Here is a 6048-nt window from a genome sequence, read left to right as displayed (position 1 = left end):
GATTACGTTAGGTAATAAACAAGAATGTTTCAGGGCACTTAATGCTGCACTAAAACACTGCAGGTGCGAAGTGCCACAGGCGTGTGACTCGTATGTGCTAAAAAAAAAGTTCACTTTTGTATTAGTTTGAGTATATTCTGTCCATACCACTCTGGTTTTATGTCAGACTAGATACTGCCAGTCCCCCACAGACAACGTAAAGTCAGTACAAATACCATATTGTGGATAATTCAGCAGCAGTGCAATCGTGTGCTCCTGCACAAACCATTCGGACTGCTAGGTGATCCAGTACCACACAAATCAAACCTTAGTGGTCCTGTCAGTATGTCTTTACTGTAACTGGGATTTCTTAATTGTCTCGGCCTCTCTTCTGTCTGGCACACATGTGAACACAAAGAAATCTAATATTTACCAGAGCAGCTGTTTCCTACCTCCTTCCCCGCCTGTAGCCCCCCGGGACACCATCCTAATAGAGTTCTGTGTAAACAGCAGTTGGCAAAAATCCTAAAGTCCCTTCAAAGGCAAATATGACATCACTGTGACACGTTATCTCAACTTCTTGAGAAAATTGTTTCCTCGAGATAATGCCCACCGGAGAAATTGAGCAAGATGAGGGTGTTCCCGGAGGGCCTCATCCATGGCTGTGCCTTGTCCCCTGACAGCCAGAGCTCCCAGTGGGGGGAAGCTCTCAGGGCCTTCACAAAACAGGCACATTGGGCATGGCCTTGTTTGCAGCTGGTCTGCACAAACACGATGCTTTCTAGTATTTTCTTTGTATTTGTAGCAAAATCTAAAGCTCTCATTTACTGTTGGAAAGGAAAACGCCACCCAACCAGCAGGCTGGTCCTTATCTCACCTGCTCAGTCTCAGTGTCCAAAAGGCAAGTTTCAGTCAACTTAATCCTGCAGGCCTTTTCAATTTCAGACGTACCAGAGCTTTCAGTACTTTTGAGAAAATATATGCCATTAACTATGGTACATTAGATTCATTTCAAAATACCTGACTTGCAGCAGTACAGTTCCAAAGATAATTTCATTTGGGTTTTTCTTTCCATAACAGGACCTTGAAAAAAAAATCTGCAATTTTCTTCTCTTGCGTAGTTTCTGCTAAAATCAATGGAGTGACCTCAGTGGCACAGTCTACTGAAGGTATCTCTTCTTTCCACAGACCTGATTAGCTGCTTTGCAGGCCAGATCTAGCCACAGCATCACTGGCTCATCACCTCACTAAGAGATCTAAAAAGGATTATGTATGATAACCTTTTGTCTTCCTGTCACTGGCTGGAACTTGGTCTGTGTGAGCAATGGCTTGATGTCATTTACAGGATCACTCTGCAGTTGTAAATTCTAGTAAAACTTTTCCTCAAGTAAACAGGTTGTCCTATGTAAAATTAGGAAGGGAAAAAAAATAGCTTTTTAGTTTCTGGAGTATCTCTAAAAAGTTTGTGAACAAAATGTAGATCTCCCCACCTGCAGAACCGCTGGGTCTCACTATCACCAGTTGGAGGTAAGGTGTCAAAATCCAGCCCATTTGATTATAATATCCATGAAAAGATATCTCGAATTTCCAAGAACAGTTCTAACTTGTGTCCAGAAAGATATCACTAAGTCTTGGATAAAATTCTTCCCTCAGAGGTTGGTGAGGCACTAGAACAGGTTGCCCACAGAAGCTCTGGATGCCCCATCCCTGGAGATATCATGAAGACAGGGATGATGAAAGCATTCATGTAAGGAGCAATATCACAGTAAGTTAAAACTAGCAATGGTGGTGATACCTACTGTTTTTAAAGCATAGTTCAGGCAGATGTTCCACCACTCCTGGTAGCATGAACAAGTTGAAATTGGTTCTTCATCCCAACAGGGGTGTAAAAGTTGCAGGAAAGAAGCCATGTGAACATTAGGTAGATTTTTAAATGCCAGTTTTAAAATACAAATGCATAGGAAAAACTCGTTGTCTTGGTTGACTTACGATGGAAGTTTCCATTTGGTTTTGGATTTGCACATCCAAAAACATAGGGTCAACTTTTTCAGAATATTCTCTCTTTTTTTTTTCAACTCCAAATCTGCATTTTGTCTAGTGTAGCAGCATGGTAACGACAGGCTAATTGTGACTAATTAACACCCATTTGTGAAACTGTTGGGGCCACCACACCAAGCCGAAAACCTATATCCCACCTTATATTTGGAGAAAAGTGTTCAGGGCAACACTTTTACTGTTCAGCACTGCTTTACTGAACTTTTTTACTGTTTTACTTTTTTACTGTTTTACTTTTTTACTTTTTTAAACTGTTTTACTGAACTTTTACTGTTCAGGACTGCTGAACAGTAGTAAAATACTTAGCTATCTATCTGTCCACACATAGCCTCCAGTGTGACATTAACCTCCCTCAGAGTATTTTGTCTGGTAGATACAGTGCTATGTAGAAACAATTGGAAGTTAAGTATTTCATGTGCAATCACCTGATTAAAAAAAAAAAAAAAATCACAATTTTCCAATTTAAAAAGCTTCAAATTTTCCAAAAACTTTAATCTGTGTTGAGGGAAAGAAAAGAAAAGAAAAGAAAAGAAAAGAAAAGAAAAGAAAAGAAAAGAAAAGAAAAGAAAAGAAAAGAAAAGAAAAGAAAAGAAAGAAAGAAAGAAAGAAAGAAAGAAAGAAAGAAAGAAAGAAAGAAAGAAAGAAAAAGAAAGAAAGAAAGAAAGAAAGAAAGAAAGAAAGAAAGAAAAAGAAAGAAAGAAAGAAAGAAAGAAAGAAAGAAAGAAAGAAAGAAAGAAAGAAAGAAAGAAAGAAAGAAAGAAAGAAAGAAAGAAAGAAAGAAAGAAATTGGAAAGTATCCAGCTGCTCTGTTCTTATCAGAAATTGGACTTAGTAGAAATAGTATAAGGAAAAAAGTTTGAAAATCATTTGACGTGTTAATTGAACAATAGCAACAGGATCCAAGAAGGCAATCCAGCTTGACTCCATTATCACAGCTGGTGTTTTGGTCTTGCTTGAGAAAATGGGTGTTTTTGTTTTCCTCACCATTTTGGATCTCTCCTTTAAGCATGGGTCAGGCTGGCAGTCTCCATGAAATTGTTGCCTTTTCAAGCTTAGAAGAATTATTTGAGAGTTAATATGTTTGATTTTTTATTTCAACTCACAGCCTTATCTTCCTCCCAGACACAGTCAACCTCAAATCAACAATTTGCTGTTGAAGGTGTTACATTAGTTCCTGTCATAACACACTGCATCTGTCCTAACTATAACTTTAAAATGTAACTGTAATGCAGCAGCTCTTCCAAGTGATTTTCCTCCTACTCTTTCTACATCTGCACTTACTCCACCCAATACTCACTGAACACTGAAAGCATGGTATTAAGACAGCTTAAAGAAGGCATATTTCTCACATTTCTTCTGTCTATACGATGCTTAATCCTTAATAAATGATGCTTTTCTAATCTTTTTTTTTTTTTTTTTACATTTATTGAGAGCCATTGCTCATCTCTCAGGCATACTTCTGGTTGTGTTTTGAATTGGATTATTTAAGAAGTACTGAGAAAATGCCTGAAAACCTTTATTGGTATGATATCACTTCTAACAGACAAAGAAGTCGTACTTGTTTTTCCTGGACACTTTGGCTAATCGTTTTTCCTGGGAACTTTGGCTAATCCCAGTGGCATAAAGGCTTGCTGGAAGAAGGAAATGAAGGCCCACACATCCCAGATGGTGCAGGAACTGAGGTGATGGAGTAAGGGTTAGGTCCAACAAGACCTTTTATCAGCAGTTTCTCTCAGAGAAAGTCATAAGAGATCCTAGGTTTAATTTAAAGCTAATCTCATAATATATAAGATTATAAAATAGCAGTTTCCAGAAAAGAATGGAAGCAGTGCCATGTTTTCCTGTCCACCAGGCTTCTAAAGCAGCCTGGGGTTTTGGATGGCTCCTACTTCCTCACCAGGGCAAATCAAATATTTAATCTCTGTGTGGGGACAATGCAGATTTTATGGCACAACAGCTTCTCTGAAGACTTGAGTGCTGACTTTCTTTTCAATATTGGCCTGCATCCACTAAACTGTGCATGAATGTACAATACCAGAAATTTTCCACTGCAGCCAATTCATTATAACTACAGTCTGTTTTCTGGCTTGTTCAGTGCAGAGAGATTGAAGTCAACAATTTCTTGTGTTGAGTTTTGGTCAATAAATATCCTGGTCCAGATTCATTCCTGGTGTAACTCCAATGCTGCAATGTTTTTTTCTCACTCCCTGAGTAAAATCGTACAACCAAAAAGATGACAAACCTTCAAAAGTATTCTGCTGGAAATGTCACTGAACAAAGACAAATGGAAAAATTTTAATTTAAAATTTGCTGAGGATTTGCTGACAACTGGTTGTTAAGCAGATCTCTTCAGAGTGGAGTTTAGACAATAATCATAAATCAAAGCGAAATACAAGCTCCGTTAAATAAAGATGTTTAGAAACATTTCGTTTTAAGCTATACCTTCCAGGGTTCCCAGGCAATATATGGACTGTTGACAGCTGTGTTATGACTTGGGCAAATGAAGAAAGCTGCAGAAGTGGCAACGAGGGAGGACAGCATGAGTCTGTATTTTGCTTTTTTATTACCACACCGCCTCTGGCTTTGAGGCCCAGGCAGAGGCCAGCTGTAGTGGGCAGGCAAATTGACAGATATTAACGCTTGCCTCCGGCATTTTCTTTCAAAGAGGTTATTACCCGCGGTTGTCTGCGGGCTAACGTGCAGTTTGACAGCGAAAAGCCAAAACTTGACTTGGGCATACAGGGCACGGACCGGTAACTTCGGACTTAAGCGAGTGAAAGCGCATTGGGAGCGCGATTATTTCTCATTAGATTTGAGAGCCCGGCGCTGCGCCACGGCCGGGACGCGGCAAAATGGCGGCGCCGCCGCTAGGTGGCACGAAGCCGATGCGGCGGGAGGGCCGCGGGGCGCCATGCGGCGGGCGGCCGGTGGGGGGGAGCCCGCGGCCGCCACACCGGCAGGGCCGGGCTGCTGAGGAGAAGCCGCTGGGCTGCGATTTGTTCAGCTTTTTGCTACATAGCAGGGGAAGGAGGAGTGTGTTCGCGACAGGACTGCGTGAAAAGTCACTGCTGTGACTGAAGTTTTCTGCATGTCGCCGCAGCCAGGCCTTTGAAGCGCACTTTTTTTTCTTTTTCCGGCTTGGAGTTGGAGCGATGTGCAGAGCACGGCAGCACCATAAAAGCTCGCCCAGCTGACTGACACTGCTGTCCCGTTCCCCGCAGCCACAGCCACACCTCTGGTTGGGTCCAGGCTTGCTTTCAGCCTCGAGGTTGTACACACCAGCCTCACAGCACTGCTTTTAGGCCGGGCAGATCCCTCAGTGCCCCCAAGCAACCCCCAACATTTCTTCAGGGATATGCACTCCTCATATCTTACACAACTCATCTTTTATTCAGATTCGCTGGTACCTAATCCATTACTTCACACAGCATTTGTAGGTGATTATGATGATCAGTCTCCCCTAAAACACAAGGTTGGCCACGCCGCTTACGATGCAGGAGACAGCTACAGAAATAAGTTCTCGTTAGGCTTACAACTGTTGGTTAAGATGTTGTAATAAAATTTTATTTCTTCAGTATCGCAGATGTGGAAAGCACCTTCAAGAATAAATACTGCAGGCCCTTTTTCTAAAATAACTGTGCTTTAAATGTGGTATCATATATGCAGGAGGCACTTGAAAGTAAGCAAATGGAAGGTCCTTGTACCAAAGCACCTATACTTTAAATGAGATTAAGCGCAGGATAAAATGACAATAAACAAAGGGCTAGATGAAAGGCTGGCAATGGGAAACAGTCAGACTTAATAATATGACCATATCTTATTTCCTCTTTAGATTTTTTTTAATACAGTAAATTTATTGTAATAGGATTTCTGGACAGCATCCACTTTGAAAGCCTGTGTAGAGGTTAGCAATAGAAGAGTGGCTGAAAAAAAAAAAAATCTGAGTCACAGCAAAGGATTTTAAGGGAGTCTGAGGTTGCAGGAAGCAAGAGATCAGAGACTGGTCCTCTGGAA

At 41.1% G+C, this 6048-nt stretch overlaps 1 long non-coding RNA gene across 1 annotated transcript; it reads right to left on the bottom strand.

Moving 5' to 3' along the window:
- Positions 1-316: 316 nt before the first annotated feature.
- Positions 317-4888, bottom strand: LOC311430404. Its single transcript, XR_014688769.1, has 2 exons — positions 4477-4888; positions 317-1380 (listed from the first exon to the last, which is right to left on the bottom strand). It is a non-coding gene; the product is annotated as an uncharacterized lncRNA (long non-coding RNA).
- Between the last annotated feature and the right edge of the window lie 1160 nt (positions 4889-6048).

This window comes from Aythya ferina (genome assembly GCF_964211825.1).
Source record: "Aythya ferina genome assembly, chromosome: 1".
NCBI lineage: Eukaryota > Metazoa > Chordata > Aves > Anseriformes > Anatidae > Aythya > Aythya ferina.
Note: the sequence above shows the minus strand (reverse complement) of the source record. Positions and strands in the feature narration are given on the sequence as shown.